Source organism: Budorcas taxicolor, chromosome 16, assembly GCF_023091745.1.
Source record: "Budorcas taxicolor isolate Tak-1 chromosome 16, Takin1.1, whole genome shotgun sequence".
Lineage (NCBI taxonomy): Eukaryota > Metazoa > Chordata > Mammalia > Artiodactyla > Bovidae > Budorcas > Budorcas taxicolor.
The window spans coordinates 43,669,199-43,686,579 of NC_068925.1; the positions used below are offsets into that span (position 1 = coordinate 43,669,199).

The window sequence follows — 17,381 nt, forward strand, 5'->3', positions numbered from 1 at the left end:
TGTTGTGTAGGTGTCAGACAGGCCTGGGTTCAAATCTCTTCCTGGTATGTGACCTTGGGTGGGTCACATCCTTTTCTGAGTCTTCGTTCCTCAGCTATCCAGTTAGGATAATAACCTGCCTCATTGGCTTCTTATGATGGTTATTTGTATTAATGTATTAAGGTCCTTAATAAACGTAAACTATTATTCTTTTCCTCCTCAACTAGGGCAGAGGCTAGAAACCATTCCTCCGTTCTTTTCATTTAACCCTTTTGATTGATTAATTTCTCAAGTACTTTTGGCACCTACTATGTGCCAGCTACTTTTCTCAGCATGTTACACATGATACAGTGTTTAATCCTCATAACCATATGCAGGAAGGGCATTCTTATCTTCATTTGATTGATGGAGAGACTGAGGCACAGAGAAGGCAAAGGAGTTTGTCTGCCCAGGGTCACACAGCTTGTAAATGGCAGCTCAAACCTGGCAGTTTGGCTCCAAAGCTTGTACACGAAACTACTGTGGCCTCCTGTCCCAGTGATCTGGTGAGGTGGTGTGTGTGTGCACACAAGCATGTGTGTGTGCACTCGAGTTACAACAGCCCTGCCCTGGTGGTGGTCTCTGGCTGACCCCACTTCCTGACCCTCCCCAGGAGACGTGGCTCCCTCAGGTCATCAGCGACCCCAGCATTTTCTGGGGCCCTGTTCTGGGTGGAGCCCCACCCCCACCCCCCGCCCCGGCTTTACCTAGGCTACTGAGAAAAGGTGGCGGTTTCCATGGATATCCGTCTCCCTCTGGCGACACGCCCTTTTTTGTATAACTTTGTTCCCTAGAGTTGATTGTTTTTGGCACACAGCTCTGTAAACTCATCCAACAATTAAAAGGGGGGAGGGGTAGAGCAAACAGGAGACAGATAGTAACTGTGGGGTAAGTGACACACAGGAGGGGCCTTCGGGGTGTGCGTTCCCTCTCTGGCCTCTGTCGATGGCGAGACAGCACCGTCAGTGGAGAAAGCCACACAACCAGCTGGCCCGGAGTTCCGCTGGTTCTGAGTGCTCAGAACTTCACATGTTTCTTTCCATTTGAGCTTGTTCTTGCCCCGTTTATTCCTCCCTCAGGAATCTAAAGGGGGCCCATGCTTGGAGCCAGTGTAGCCATCTCCAGAGGCCACCTGAAGCCATGAGATGCCAGCCCGGACCAATCTGAATCTTTGCTGCCTTTGTTTTGGTTCATTATGTATGTGTTTGCCCTGTTTGTGTACCATCAAATACCTCCTGCGTTGGGCGTACCCGTCGTAGGCTGTGTGAGATCACAGATGAAAAATGCAGTGAAAAACATTTTCGTGCCACAACACATCGTGTAGGATTTTTGTATTAAGATGTGGATTTTTTTATTGTTTTTTTTTCCCCTTTTCCATACAGCCCTGAAGTTGGGCAATGTGCACGTCTGTGTTTTTGTTTTCACTCCAGGTGGTTTATGAAATCTGCTCATTAGGGCTCTGTCCTCTCCCCACCTGGCCTGATCTTCCACCTCTTTATCCTCTTGGATTTAGATCTTTCCCTGCCACACCTCCCAGTGACTTCTCACCACTGGGGAGATGCTAGGTGACCCCCGCCTCAACTGCACATTCACCTGGTGAAGGTCAGGGAATCTTGTGGCCCTGCTTTTCAGCCCTGCATCTCTGAAGCAGGTGTTCATTGCATCAGGAGGTATTGATGTGGGGGAGGCAGCCGAAATCTCTGTGTACCCACCCACCCACCCCAGGATAAAGCCTTTTGGCTTACTCTGGGTCTGGAGAGAAGACATAGAGATTGTCCCATGCCCAGAGGGCCTCCTGACTCAAGTGGCCCTTTGCTGGGTTGCTGCCTCGTCCTTATCCCATCAAGTGACAGCGTCGGGTGGCTTAACCCCTTTCTTCTCCAGGAGGTCATACCCACAGCTGGGACCCTGTTGACCAGGTGGATCCGGGGGTTCCTCCTGCTCTCCAGGTGCATCACCATAGGCCTCACCTCCCTCCAACCTAAGCCTGGACTTTGCCTTCCCCCTGGGCTGTGATCTCTGAATGTTTTCAGGTGACTCAGGATTTGATGGAGACCTGTTTGGAGGGCAGGAGAACTGAGATTCAGGAGGGGACAATACATTAGGTGTGGGTGGGGACTGAAGTCATGGGTAGGGACGAAGGGAAACTTTCAAGTGAGTTGGGCCTTGGAGCCTGTCAGCCTGAGTCCAGGCCTTGCTCCAGCATTTGTGCGCTATATGATCTTTGGAAAGTCACTTGGTATGTATCTCTGTGCCTGCCTTCCCCAGTCTAGCCATGGGGATCATAATCCTTCCTACTTCATGTTGTAAAGATTCAATGAGGTCATACATACACAAGCACTCAGCATGCTGCTTGGTGAATAGAAGACGTCTGGAAAATTAATATCATTTCTTCTCACATAGGCCTCTTGGCAGAGGGTGTGCCCTCCATTCCCACCATGTTCCCTGGCACATAGTAGGTGCTCAATCACCTCTTACCAGAATCAGCTGGAGGAGGGTCATGTAACCAAGCCATCTTGTTGAACCTGAAAGTTATGAATTCATGGTGTTGATGGAGGAGTTGGGAGAGACCAGGACACAGGTTGGGGCTTAGAGGAACGAAACAGAAGCAAGCATGAAAGTAGGTGATAAAATTTCCTGTCGGAGGAGGGGGATGAAGCTGTGCCAGGCCCATCTGATTCTGACATGAAATCAGGGACTAGTTCAATCTCACAAACACTTGTGCTGCCCACAGCGGGCCAGCTGTTGTGCTAAATGCTGGGGACGCAACAATAATTAAGACCTGGTCTCTGCCCTTGAGGAGTTAAAAATCAACGGTGGAGACAGAGTTGTGCACAAACGACTTTAGTCCGGATTTAAATGCTACAAGGAAGGTTTCATGAGGAAGGGAGTAGAGGGGCATATGGGCCTGCTTGAGGTAGATTCTGAAAAGTTACCTTGAAGAGACTTTCAAGAAGAGGGTGCTGGGAGTCAAGAGCATTTCTAGAACACTTTGAACGCCTTTCACATCTCTTGTTGATCCTCCGCATCTGCTAGGTAGGTGGGAAGAAGGTGTTACCATTGTTGGACCAGTAAGGTTTCTGGCCCTGGGGAGAGTACATCGCTTGTCCAAGGGCCCACAGTGAGTTAAACGGCAGAACTGGAACTCAGACCCCTGTCTTCTGAGTCTCAGCCCAGTGTTATTTCTGTGCCTGCACTTGACCTCTCACCCCTTCACTAGTTGGCCAGAGAGCTTAGTCCTTTGGGCTCTGAACCTACTGACTAAGATTCCTGCTGCTGCCATAACCCTAGGGCCTGTGCTGTGGGAGGGCCCGACCATGGCAGGCCCTGGGGCCTGTGCCCTGGTTTGGTAAATGGGTCAGGCCACTTGGTTGGGAATGGTCCTGGGGCATGGCTGCACCCTGGCAGGGCTGGAGGATGCAGGAATGGGGAGGAGGAGGAGAAGGCCTGGCCATACCCTTTATTCAGTTGTTCTTACTGCCAAAGCTGAGAAGGTCCCTCTACCCAGGACCGGCCCCTCCCTCAGCTGGCAGAGGCCAAAGTCCCCACCAGGGACTGGAAGACCCCCTTCCCCTGTAACTGGAAAACCCCTTCTGAACTAGGATGTAAGACCCTGGTTTTATTCATGTTCACCTTTTGTGTGTGGTCAGACTCAGGTTTTTCTAGCTCTCTGCCAGGAGCCAGGGAGGAACCCTACCCTTCGTGTCTCTTGACCTTTTCTCTGGGGAAACGTGTGTGCCTGGAAGCGGGGGAGTGTCCTCCAGCTGTGTAAGCAGCTGGCTTTCAGGTGGGACAGCAGTCCTTCTGATGGGATATCTGAGTAGACCCCCCCCAGAAGATGCATGATCTGGGGGTGGGGAGTGGTAGGTGATGGCTGGCACCCCATCTTCCAGCTTAGAGATGCTTAGTCAGTGGGTGAGCTGCCCCAGGCTTTGGGGGGTTCTGAACCAACAGTGAGGGGCGTGTCAGAGCCTGGAGGAGTGAGTTTCTCAGTGGCCCTGAAGTTCCCATTAAAGTGTTTTTTCCTCTTTTTTAAAGAAAAAAATATTCCCAAACTGGAAAACAAAGGAAATTCACTTCCCCCAAATCACACGAAACTCACATTAGGGGCCTGGCGGGAATCCATGGAAACCAGGAAACCCTCTGTTAACCCTGCTGAAGGGTGGGGTGGGAGCTGGGCTGCTCCAAGCCCAGGACCACTGTTTCAGGGCCATCCCGAAGCTTCTCTGGGGAGCTGGGGTCAGTGGCATTGCCCAGAGCAGAGGTGGGGTGGAGCTGGTGCTGGAAGCTCTGGCCTTCAGAGCACTGACTACCCCCTTCCACTCATGGCCCAACCTTGGGAGGCAAGAGAGGAGGGGTTTGTGCACTCCAGGGAGGCCCCAGGGGATCCAGGGGCTGGGCCAAGTGGGAGAACCTGCCAGGCAGCTGCCCACACCATGCCACACTGTGGAGTCAGGGCTGAGCCCACTCACAGGCTTTGGGAACACACAGGCCAGGCGCCGCGGGTGCTGCAGTGACCTGCCAGAGTGGGAAGGGAAGGACCAGCCTTTTAGGCTCCACCCTCCCTGATGCCAGCCCTGTGTGTGTCAGGTGGGTGTGAGAGTAGAGAGACAGCCCCCTGAGGGTTCCTGCACCCCACTTTCACATCTGTGAGCCTGGAACTCCAGGCCCGGGAAGTTGTGCATCGGTGTCAGTGGTGGTGTGTCTGTGTTTGCACGCACATAGGCTAATTTTTCTAAAAAGGCTGAAAATATTTACAGGTTTGGAGTTGAAACGCAAACAGGAAAAGCCCTTTAAAAAGTGAGTGTAGTGGATATTCAAAACAGGAATCTCCATGGAAACACCACAATATTTGCTTAAATTGACACAAAGGTTGCCGGTAGCAGGGCAAACCTCCCAAGTTTCTTTGGCCACTTTTTTCTGGCCCAACACCTATATCACAAATGATATGCCCTGCTTTGGGGGGGCATGTGTGTGTACGCTCTTTTCTTTTTTTTGTGAGATGTAAGAGCACAGAGCTAGCGTGGGGAGGGGGAAAGAAAGAGAAGAAGCCAAACTCACCATCGTAGTAGCTGTAGAGACACCTGCTTTTTCCATTTTTAGAGACTCCCATAAGGCCACTGTGGGGGTCAGGGGAGCAGCTGGGAGCTGGTCAAGGGGAAGTCTGGAGGGCGCAGGAGGCTGGAGAGGCCAAGGGTTGGTTTGGTTGTGTGGGTCTGATCTGGTTTCCAGTGTCAGCTTGATTCATTGTCAGGCTGACCTTTCACCCCCAGTGCCAAGTCTCGGGTGTGGTCACTCTGTTGTTACCTGGGGTGGCACCTGAGTGGCCTATTTTCGTTTCTACCCATTTGATTCTTTCATTAGGTGGGACAACCTTGTAGCAGCTGGCTAATAATCGTGCAAAGGGTACATTGGTTATAGGGTCAGGCATGGCGTGCACCATGGTGATGCCAGCTGCCGATTGCTAGGTAAGGCCTGAGAATCTCTTACCTTGTTGGCCAGTTGCCGGGCAAGGTGTCTGAACCTTACCCTCTATTGTCCTTCTCTCTGAGTAGCTCTGTAGGCCTCAACAATAGCCAAATAAATCTGTTTTCCTTTCTCCTTTTGGTAGGCAAACAGACCTCGCTGAGTGAAGGTGAAGACCATCCATCTTACCTGCCTTTCCTGCTGCCTCGGCGTTGGCCCTTCCTATAGAAGGGGGTCCTGCTGCTCCCGTGGTGTGTGTGGGAATGGACTTCAGACCCCAGGTTCTTGAGATGCAAAGGTAACCACTCCTAAGATTCCCAAGATGTCACTGAGAAATGTGGGTGGGACTGTCATTGGCCAGGCCATGGTTTCCTTCTTAGGGGAGAGACTCTTTCAGCCTTTCTCAGCAGTGGTAGCTTAGCTCCCCTGAGCAAAACTGAGAATATGCAGGTCTGAGAAAAGAGCCAGGGCCTAGGAATCTGCATTTTGGCCCTGGCTCTACTTCATCTCACTGCTTTTTCCCCTCTGGACCTCTGTTTCCCCATGAGTAAAATAAAGAGGTGGGACTCACTGACCTTGAAGAATCCTCCCAGCATTACCACTGTATGACATTGGGTGGTGCTGGCAGCGTGCAGGTACTCCAGGTGAGGCCTGTGGCAAACATGGCTCCTGGAGCCCCCTGACGGGTCATTTCTGAACATCATCTCTGGGAACGGTAGGTCCAACCCATCTGTGTATCCAGCAGCTCTGGCTCTGCTCTGAGCTCAGGTGTGACTTGTTGGGGCTCTCCTGGTGGCCCTCCAGCCCAGGCAGGACCCACCTTAGAGAAGAGGACACAGGTATCTTTTGAACCCAGCTTGGAAGTTAGCCCCTTGCTTAAGACAGGTACCTACACCTGGGATGGGTAGCCTATGGGGCTGGTACTGTCAGATATTTGCCTGCAGGTGTCAAATGTGGCAGATCATAAGGTGGATGTATGTGCGTGTGCTCAGTCATGTCCGACTCTTTGCAACCCCATGGACCGCCAGGCTCCTCTGTCCATGGAATTTTCCAGGCAATAATACTGGAATGGGCTGCCATTTCCTACTCCAGGGGCTCTTCCTGACCCAGGAATTGAACCTGTGTCTCTTGCATCTTCTGCATTGGCGGGCGGATTCTTTACCACTACACCACCTGGAATGCCCATAGAGGGGAGGGTTGATACAAAGCAGGTAACTTACTACCTACTGATCATTAGCCAGTATTCTCTCACGATCCGAAGGGACCAGCCCAGAGGGCTTAGGTTGATAAAGTTGATGGACAGCATCTTAGGGTGGGGGCTGAGGCTGAGGCCCTGGAGCGTGGCTGGGAAGGCAGGCCTGGGGGCTGCTCCTCCTGTGTGTGCCAGACTGGAGGCGGCAGCCCGGACTCACCCACCTGTGCTCTGGTTGTAGGATCAGGCATGGCAGGCACCACGGGCGCCAAGGGCAGGTGTGTCCCGCCCCTCCCTCCAGTGGTCAAGTGCTGGAACTCTAGACTTTGCACTTGCAAGGAGGAGGTACTTGCAGAGATGGGTGCCTTGGTGCTCCTTGAGGTTTGAGTGGTCCCCAGAGCTGCAGGCCTGGTCATTTTGGGTCATGCCACCTTGGGAACCAGCAGAAGCCATGGATAAGAGCTAGAGATTTGCAGATCAGCTGTAAGCATGGCCTTTGGTTGCTGTGGTGGAGTAACTGTGTGGCTGAGACTCGTCTTCCCAGTGTCTAGGAACTGGTCCATCCACATTGAGGATGTGCAGATGTTTTTCCCTGATGGCAATGGGTCTGCATAGACTGGTGGCTGTGCAGTTGTCCAGTTGGGTCAGCACCAACTCCTATACGTCTCTGCTCCTTTCCTGGGCTTTTCTTGTCCAACTCTGCTACCTTGATGATCATGGGTCTTGGGATGACAAGCCCAGGCACCCTCAAGCCTCTGGATGGTCTCCCCAGCCGCCTGTGCCCTGCATGTGAGCAAGTTGCCAGAGTGTCTTTGGAGCCCCTTTTCCAGGGGGCAGTGTTTGGTGGTTCTGTCCTCAGTGGCAGGCTTTTTGTTTTCATCTTTCCTTCGGCAAAACATGCCCATTAGTTTTTCCCTTTCTGGAGTTTCCACTCACTGTTGACTCCCAGGGGCCACGCCAGCTGGGATTTGTACCCGGCATAGGGTATGGGCTCTGTGAGTCCTCGGGGACTCCTATATCCTGGCATCGGCCTTCTTGGCCCTGGTAATGAAACTTGGGAACTCGAGGGCTCCTAGTAGGAATGTCGTGGCCGAGCCTCTCCTCACTCACCCGGCCCTTTGGCCACAGCCTGGGGTCCTCTGTAGTCTGAGTGACCTGAGGTCTCAGAGATGTCCTGCCTCACCACACAAGAGTGTGGGCTTGGCAAGTCTGTGCTCAGGTCTGGTCTGCAGACCTGATCCTGTCTGACTCAGATTCTCCCCACTTCTGGCTGTGCCACAGAAGATCTGGTTATGTTTATTCAACACTTATGGAGGGCCTGGTGTCTTCTGATCATTAGGGATAAAGTGACAAGACAGTCCAGTTCTCTTGGAGTTCTGGTTGGGTAAGCGGACAACAGATAAACCCACACCGAAAGGATGACAAGAAAATCTTCAGTGCGGAATGGAAATAGGATGAGGTGGTAGGAAGTGACTGGTCAGTCCAGGGGCTTCCTTTGAGGAGATGACAGTTAGCCGAGATGGAGGAATTGAAAGTGGAAACCCATCCTAAAAGGGGTGGAATATTTTCAGCAGGAGAGAAATAGTCTAGAGGAACTGAGGCTGAAAGCTCAAGGTGCTTGGTGGACAGAAAGAGGCCCCAGTACTGGGAGTGGACAGGGCTGGGCCAGGGTTTATAGGGTTGTGTTGTGCCAGGGGAAGTTGGGGCTTTATTGTGTGGGTGATGGAGTTGCTAGAGGGTTTAAAGCAGGGAGGTGAAGTGATCTGATTTTGTTTTAAAACAGAAAGCTGGGGCTGCCTTGGTAAGCATGGATTGAGGGGGCAAGGGCAGAAACCAGGAGGCGAGGCTGCTGCAGCCACTGGAGTGAGAAGCTGATTCAGCCAATCAGGTTACATTCTGGGAGGGGGCTTTTGGTGATTTTAGGAACCAAGTGGAACCTTTCTCTTTTCCCTGGGAACATCCCACAGACAGATTTTATTGTTGTTCTTATTTCTTTCCTCCATTTGACATCAGTTGCAAGTGACTGAGACAGAAGGGGAAAATGGAGAAAAGAGGGCAGAGGCCCTGTGTGTTTATAAGGAGAGTGAACTGGCCTTGCTGGTGGATTGATCAGGCACAGAAGAGACAAGATCCCAGGCTGACTCTGGCATTCCAGGCCCCTGATGTGTAGCCCTACATCTCCTCTCTCTCATGTCCCCACCTGACAGTGCCAAGGGGAGAAGCACCACTCTGGGCACTGGGCTGGTTGCTAAGAAAGCTTGGTGGAGTGTGTTAGCACCCCTGGGTCATCACCGTGTTGCGAGAAGGTCTGAGGCCTGCTTATATCCGGTGCCAATTTCAGCAGAGATTTCCCAGCTCACTGTCCTTGGGGCCTTAAGATTTTGCATGGAAGCTTGTTTTGTGCCTTTGCTCCATGGATTCTTCTCTGGGTCTGAGGTTGGGCCTAGAAGCTTGTATAAGTCCTCTCACTGTGGCTTTAAATGTTATTTCTGCACCTGGATACAAAGAACCTCAGTTGATCAGCTTTGAGAGCTGAGAAATGGGTTTGTCTAAGACTCCCTCATTTCCAGAAATGGCCAGTTTAATCTCCAGCCCCAGCTCATGGATAGAGATCCTAGCTGTCTTTCCACATGGAAAGTCTTTCCACAGTTCACAGTGTGAATTGCCGTAGATCCTTCCTTAGGCTTGACGTAGACCATTGTGCTTTTCCAGGGTCCTTGACGTGAGGCCCTGCTCTCCTGGGCCTGGAATCATCTGGTTGGGCCAGGACAGGACAGGCAGTCCCTGCAGTGATGCTGTAATAGCCAAACCATCTACAAGCCCCCTAAGTGGTCGCTGTGTAGCCCAGACAGCAGCCAGAGGCCTGGCTGGAGCAAGTGTGACACTGTCACAGCCAACTGCGGGGGCCCCAGTGAGGACTCGCCCGCCCGAGCTGGCAACATATTCCCAGCCATATGGGCTGGCTCGGCCCTCCAGGAACACTCTGGAGGCCTGACCTCCAGGGGGAGTGACAGGAGAGAGCAGAAGGGCGGGCTGGCGACGCAGCCTTGCAGCGGGTGATGGGGATGTCCCAGGCGTGCAGCTGGTGCCTCCGGGCTCCAAGGGGGTGTCAGCGAGTCTTCCCGGGTGTGTCTGCTGACATCAAAACACCGGGCTGAGCCCTGGGGGCGGGTGCGTCTGGGTGGGCAGCCGTGTGTGTCTGTGCATGCGTGGGAGGCTCTTCTGCTTTCTGCCTCCGTGGCCTGCACTAGATCCACGGCCTTCACTCATAACTGGACTGGACAGTTCTAACTCCGTCCTCCAGGGCTTTGATCTGATGTGGGGCCGGCCGCTCCAGAGCCTGCAGCTGGGGTGGGAGTGTGGAGGGGCGGGATCAGGAGAGGGAGGTGCTGGCTGAGGGGAGTGGGGGCCTATGTCCTCCACCTGCCCCCCCATCCCCAGGTGGCAGCCTGGCTGAGTGGACTCCGAGGTCACAACACCGTGGAGCTGGGCAGAGATATGATGGGGAGATGGTTTAGGAAGTGTTACTGAGTGTTCTGGCTTCTAATCTGTTCTAGGATTCTGCTCGGTGTTGCCAACACCCCCACCTTGCGCCTCCTTCTCCAGTTCTCCCTCCTAGCAGGGTTGGAAGCCCCTGGGTTCCACCAGGCACTGACCCAAAGGGAGAGGGATCAGGCAGGGCCGGCAGGGCCAGCAGGGCCTAACTGCCGGGACCTACCCAGAGTGATCTGCTCACTCCGAAAGGGACAGCGAGTGGCCCATGGTTTGGGGGGTTGCTGTCTTGTGGATGAGAGGAGGACACTTCCACCCTGCCTCTGTCCTGTCACCTTGGAGCCTCCACGGGAGAACACACTGGCACTGGAGAAGCAACAGTGGGTTTTGCACCCAAGGGGAGTCCCAGTGGCTCCAATCACATCGTCTTCTCTTGCAGATCTTCAGGCTCCCCAGTTTCGTCTTCTCCCAGCTTCCTGGGACTCTCTGATTCTAGAATGCACCCAGGTATGGTCCTAGTCCTTGTGGAAGTCCTTCAGCCCAGTGGACACCATGCTGAGGCATAGGGCAGCCGTAGGAGGACCCTTGGATGGGCCCACCCGGGCCTCCCCACACCATCAGCTGCTTGTTCTGTTAAATCAGCCCCCAGGATGGTCTCCACTTTCAGCTCATGACCCAGTCTGGTTTGGTTTCTTGGCCCTTCAGAAGCATGAGGCTTTTCTGACCCTGAGTCTTCAGATGGTAGCCTGGTGTCGGGACCTCTGCGGCACGGGTGGTTGAAGGGAGGGAAGGTGTAATTAATCACTAGTTTCTTCTCCAGAAATGCTAATCAGAAAAAGCAATTAAAAGCAACTTTTTTCCCTTAGTAATCTGTGTTGAGAGCTGGTAATGAAGTTTAGGGCCGCTGTGACTCAATATTTCAGCTTCACCGACTCAAGTCAAAACAATCCAGGCCCAAGAGTTTGCTGGCATCAGAGCTGGGCCCAGGCAGCAGCTGGGAGTCCTGGTGTCCCCCACTCCTTGCTGTCATCACCCTGTTCTGTTTCTAGGGCAGAGAGAGTAACAATCCCTTCTGGTAGCGGAGGGTCGGGTGGCAAGGAGATGGGTCCCCCAGGACATCCCTGGGAGACCCTGAACCTAGAAATGCATCTACGGGGAAATGCTAGGAGTGTGGTACAAGTAGCACCTAGTGTGATGCAGAACTGGGAAGGGCGAGCTCCAAAAGAGTGGGGGAGGAGGGATGGGGGACTGGGGAGCCCCCCAGGTTTGGCCAGGACTCAGCCACATAGAACTCAGAGCTAGAAGAGGTGGCGGTCCAGATCCTGACCTTTAACCTCTGGCCATTCCTGTTTCTTTTTCATCCATTCCTCAAGCATTACTGATGCTTGATGACTCTACAGACTGGACTGGAAGTGCATCAGTGAACCAACAAGGCAAGAATTCCTGTGCTTGTGGCATTTGCATCTTTGTGGAGGGAGGCAAATGATAAATGCGATAAAGAAATAGAGTAGATATTGGATGGCGACATGTGTCTGAGAGAAAAGTGAAGCAGGTTTGCAGGATAGAATAGGGAGTGTGTGTGGCAGGAGGAGGTGGGCAGATGGTTTGTCATTTTAGGTGTGGCGTCTGGGGAAGGCATCAGTGGGATAGTTGACTTTTGGGTAAGAACAGAAAGGAGCTTCCCTGGTGGCTCAGTGGTAAAGAATCTGCCTGCAGTGTGGGAGACCTGGGTTCAATTTCTGGGTTGGGAAGATCCCCTGAAGGAGGAAATGGCAACCCCCTCCAGTATTTTTGCCTGGGAAATCCCATGGACAGAGGAGCCTGGCAGGCTACAGTCCATGGGCTCTCAAAAGAGTCAGGCATGACTTAGTGTCTAAACAACAACAACAAGGACAGAAGGAGATGAGTGAGTGAGCCTCCCAGAGGCAAGAGCTCCCCTGGCATGTTGGAGGACAGCAGGGAGGCATGGTGTGGCTGGAGTTGGGGAGATGCCCTGTGTGGTCAAGGGAGTTGAGCGGGGGTCTCCCAGCTCCTGCAGTCCTTGAAGCTGTTGTGAGAACTCAGGCTCTTGCCCTGAGTGGAATAAGAAACTTTTTGAAGAGTTCTGAGTGACATGATCTGCTTAGGCACAAGCTCTTTAAAAGCAAGGCCCACTCTGGCTGGCTCCTCCTCTCACGGGCTATCTGCGCCCAAATACAGGCGCGTCCACAGACACCTGCTCCGAGATGCTCTCCTGAGTGGACAGAGGAGTGAGGGGGGGCAGAGGGGCTGTCAGCAATCACCTGCCCTGGCCCTGCCTGCCAGACCAGCCCCACCTCAGGGAGCAGTTCAGAAACAGGGTCTTGTCACTTTAAGCCGCCCCCCGCCTGGCTTCCCTGGCCTGCTTTATCTGAAGTCCAAGCGCACGTCGTTCCAGGACCAATCCGCTTTAGCTAATTAATAATCTGACAGGAGCCACCCAGGGGATTAGCCGCTGAGCTGAGCTCCACCAGGCCCCAGCAAATGAGCCCTGTACTCCTTGGGGACATGGAGGTGACTTTGGGGGGTGCAGGGAGAAGGGACCCCCTACTAGTGAGCCATGGCATTGGGTAGTGCAGTAGTAACCAGTGAGGGGAAAGGGTGGGCGGGGGACAGTTATGACCAGAGCTCCTTGAAAGGAGACGGCTATCCTGAGATGGCAGGCATCTCCTGTCCCTCGATGCCCCCCTCCTCCAGTCCTGCTCACCCACCAGAGACCCTCCCCACCGGCCGGGTGTTACCTGCTGAGGGGTGAGGTGCAAGCACGTATGCATGCTCAGCCCGACTGTTTGTAACCATATGATAGCCTTGCCCAGTTTAGCAAACAAAAATACAGGATGCCCAGTGAAATTGAAATTTCAGATAAACAGCAAATAATCTTCAGTGTGTGTATGTCCTATGCAATATTGGGGACATACACTGAAACAGTATTTGCTGTTTATCTGAAATTCAAATCTTGCTGATTGTCCTGCATTTCCCCAGGCAACCCTGAGCGTGGGGGGCCAGAGCCTTCAGAGCTCCCTCCCGGAAACAGCCTGGAGCTCTCTCGAGAAGAGGCAGCACCCTTGGGGGCTGCTTGGGAGCTTGGCAAGCAGAATGGAGCTGTGGCACAAGGACCTCCAGTGCCTTGGTACCAGGAGAGGAGGACGGAGCTAAGGGCAGCCACTGGCCGGAGTCTCCAGCCACTCTTTGGGCCCAGGTGGCCCTTGACGAGTGGAGTCCACGTTTCTTCCAAAGGCACCAGGGTCCCTGGGCTGGGGAGCAAATCCCAGGGCCGCTTCTTCCAGGTGAGGCTGCCTCTGGGAGCAGTCTGTGGCCTCACCTGAGATCGAGACCTGGTGTTCTGGGGTTTGCTGGGTGAGGTGGTCATCTGCTAAGGGCATCTGCTCAGAGGCCAGAGGGATGGCCCCTGTGTGGGAAGGAGGCCAGCCCAGGTCAGGCCCGAGGTCAGGAACAACAGCCTGCCCTGCAGGGCTATCTCCGAGTTGCACGGCCTCTGGGCACTGACCAGAAATACCCATCCATCTACCCATCTCTCTGAGCTTACCTGGAGGTGGCCAAGTAGCCCCTGGCCAGCGTCTTACGGAGGGGGTGCCATCCAGGGGGCTGGGCTATCTGGAATGTCACTCCAGGAGTGGGGAGGGGTGGTCTTTATTGGCAAGCGTGATGGAGTCCTAATGCTCCCTCTCATGACCCCTCTCACCGGGGCTCCCTTCCCTGGGGTCAGAGGACTCAGGGTGGCGAGAGGGGCCTGCTGCCAGCTGGTGGTATTCCAGCCTCCCGCAGCTACGGGGCCTGATGCCAGGGCACTGCCCCCGAGGTGGGAGCCCTCACTCTGCCTTGTCCTCCAGGAGTTAACAGCATCATGAACCTCCCCCGGCCCTGGACAGCCCTCCTCCCAGCCTTTCCCGGCACAACTAGCTGGGGAGTCTTGCGGTGGGAGCAGAAAGGGGCTGGGGGTGCCGAGCTGGGGGGAACCTCTTCCGCTTCCCGAGCGTTCAGCCTCTTCCCCAGCGTGCCCAGCGGTTTGGCCCTGTTTCGCGAGCCGTCTGCTGCCCGTGCTGCCTCTGACCGACATCGTTAGCGTGGGTATTTATATTTCATTAACGACATTAAGCCCAAATGGCATTAAAAGCAAAGCTGGTGATAAATAGCTTATTAATAAACAGGGAGTGCTCCGTGTTGCCTGGCCTCTCCCAGCCCCGCGTTAACCCTTGCAGCCCCAGATAAAGATTTTTCACCCCAAAGACCATCCCCTGCTAAGATGGGCCTGGAGGAGCCTGTCACGTGTCTATGTTCTCCCAGTAGCTGTGGGGTCAGTGCCTCTTAGATCCCGGGCGGGCCAGCCCTGGGTTACTCAGGCTCAAGGAAACCAAACCAAACCCCTCCTAGCTTCCAATCAAATCAGTATGACACTTAGTTTTAATTCTGGGCATAAAAAATTCAGGAAATGTGGCTTTCCTGGGCTGTAAGCTCAGATCTTCCCCATGACTTTGTAACTCTGTCTGAAAGGAGGTTCCTAGAATATTTGGAATCAAAAAGAGTGATGCTTATGAAAATGAGAACAGTCATGATCCCAGTGAACGTGTCCTGAACACAACTGTGAGCAGGCCTTCTGCCCTGTCATGCCACATGCACCAGCTCCTGGCCACCCGAGGGATCATCCAGCTCAGGCTCATTTTTTAAGTGGGAAAACTGATGTCCAGAAAAGTGAAGCAGGGTCACCAGCTAGAGGCCATGTCACACAGCTGTTGGCACCAGGGCTTCGGCTTCCAAGTGATGCTGGGCTCTGGTCATTGTGCAGTCTCCCCCAAAGCAGGACCTGTTGCAGGGGGCCGTCCGTCCCAGCTCCTAGGCCTTGGATCTTCTAGAGCTTCTCAGCTGTGGCTCCATGATTGCTTGATTCCAGCTTCTTGCCTTTGGGACCACACAGCTCTGTTATTCAGCACAACTGCATGGGCCAGTAACCCTGTACAGCCTGGCTGCCTAGAAGGCACAGCTGTGCACTTTGCAAGCCGTACCCCTCCAAGGATCTGGAGGTGCCAACAGAGAGCCAATGGGGTGTCCATGGTACTGAAGAGGTCCTAATAGGCTTCTGCTTCTGCTTGTTGTAGTTGTTCAGTTGCTCAGTCATGTCCACCCCTTTGCAACCTCAAGGACTGCAACATGCCAGGCTTTTCTGTCCTTCACTATCTCCCAGAGTTTGCTCAGATTCATGTCCACTGAGTTCATGATGCTATCCAGCCATCTCATCCTCTGTCTATGTGGTGCCCTCCTGCAGGAGGAGGGGGTACCAGCCAGGCCTTGTTTGTTTGAGGTTTTAGTATTTTTTTTTTTAACTTTTATTTTGCATTGCGTGCTAAGTTGCTTCAATTGTGTCTGACTCTTTGTGACCCCATAGACTCTAGTCCTCTAGGCTCCTCTGTCCATGGGATTCTCCAGGACAGAGATATTGGAGTATAGCCAGTTAACAGTGTTGTGATAGTTTCAGGTGATCAGCGAAGGGACTTAGCCATATATATACTTGTATCCATTCTCCTGTTTGGGGTTATAAGTCGGAGTTTCTTGGATGTAGGGCCATCTCTTAAATCTTCCAAGGAATAATGGCAGACTCAGCCCTGGGTCCCCCCACCCCCACCCTGCCCACCCCAGCTCCCTGACTGAACTGTCTGGAGGCAGGAGGAGAAACTGCAACCTGCCTGAACTTTGGCCCCACCTAGAACTCTCAGACCTGCAAACCTAAACTAGGGTTGTCATTGTCCTCCCTGCCCTTTGGGGGCTGTTTGGGCCCAGGCCTGGAAGAGATGGAGAGGGAGGGATTCTCTCGGGGTTTACAAGGGAAAGATGCGGGGCGGGGGTGGGGGTGGGGCTGTGGGGGGGAGAGGGGCGTGAGAGGAAGATGTGCTTCCAAGGGAGGGTGGCAGTAGAGGGCACATCGCGGGGACCATCTGGTTGTGTCTGGTGAGCACTTGAGGAAGATGGAAGGCTAATTAATTAGCAAGACTCCTGCTGCCTCTGCCAGGGGCCTGGGCTGCTGCTCTCAACCCATTCTCAAGCTGGGGAGGAAGTTGGGGAGCAGTAACCATAGGCCTCCTCATCCAAGAGGAATTCCACTTCTCATCCTTATGGATAGAAGCCTGACCACCCCCACCCCACCCACCCCACCCCAATGGAGGAAAGCAAGTGGGAGGGGAGCCAGCAGGGAGGCCTCTTCTAATTGACATGGTGATCTGGGGACTGCCTCGGATTCACACCTGCTTCTCCTCCCGGGAAGACCTTCCAGCTTGCTCTGGCCGTCCAGGCCTTGGCCATCACAGCAGGGCATGGTGGGTGGCTGGGAATGGGGTCATGTTTGTTACCTTCATCACACTTTGCAGGCATTAAACCAGCAACCTGTACAGGAGGGAAGAGGCAGGAAGAGGTCAGCTAGGCCTGTCCTGCTTAGATGTTGTGGTCAGATGGGAGAACTAGCTGGGAGAAAGGTATGATGGACAGAAACAGACTTTGGAACCTGGCCAACCTGAGCTGCAGTCCTGCTCACCATCCTGTACATTTGCAGCCATCACTTCGCCACACTTAGCCTCAGCCTCCTCTTCTGTAAAATGGGCACAGTACTACCTTCTTTGCAAGAATGCTATGTCTCAAGTGCCTGTGACAGGGCCTGGGACCTTTAGATGCTGAATGAAGGGTTGTTGTTTAGTCTCTAAGTCGTGTCCCACTCTTTTGAGACCCCATTAACTGTAGCCTGCCAGGCTCCTCTGTCCATGGGATTTCTCACCCAAGAATACTGAAGTGGGTTGCCATTTCCTTCTCCAGGGGATCTTCCCAACCTAGGTATGGAACCTGTGTCTCCTGTATCACAGGCAGATTCTTCTACTACTGAACCACCAGGGAAGCCCACTGTGTGAGGGGTATCTGCCCCCTTATGGCTAGTAGACCTGCTCTTCATCTGTGGTTGCTAAAGTGCTGTCTCAGAAACAGGAAAGGAAACAGGTGAAGAATATTGTGTAGACAGCAGGGCATGGCCTGCCACTCTGGCTGGGAGGCCAGTCCACTCGAGCTAGGGGGCCGGAGGGTGCTGGAGCATGTCCTCCTGTGCTCGGCTTAGCAAGAGCGGAGCAGAGGAGAATCTGTTCTGGAAGGGGAGTCGAGTGGGACAGCTCTGGTTCTGGGCAGCTATCGGGAGCAGAATGGG

The 17,381-nt window shown here is 53.7% G+C and overlaps 1 protein-coding gene across 2 annotated transcripts in view; it reads left to right on the forward strand.

Annotated features, from left to right (window-relative positions):
• Positions 1 to 17,381, forward strand: part of CASZ1 (castor zinc finger 1) — a 152,136-nt gene that overhangs the window by 27,570 nt on the left and 107,185 nt on the right. For both annotated transcript variants that reach the window (XM_052653500.1, XM_052653501.1), the window contains exon 2: positions 5,630 to 5,782. The gene's annotated coding sequence lies outside the window, so the exon portion shown is untranslated. The remainder of the gene's footprint in view (positions 1 to 5,629; positions 5,783 to 17,381) is intronic.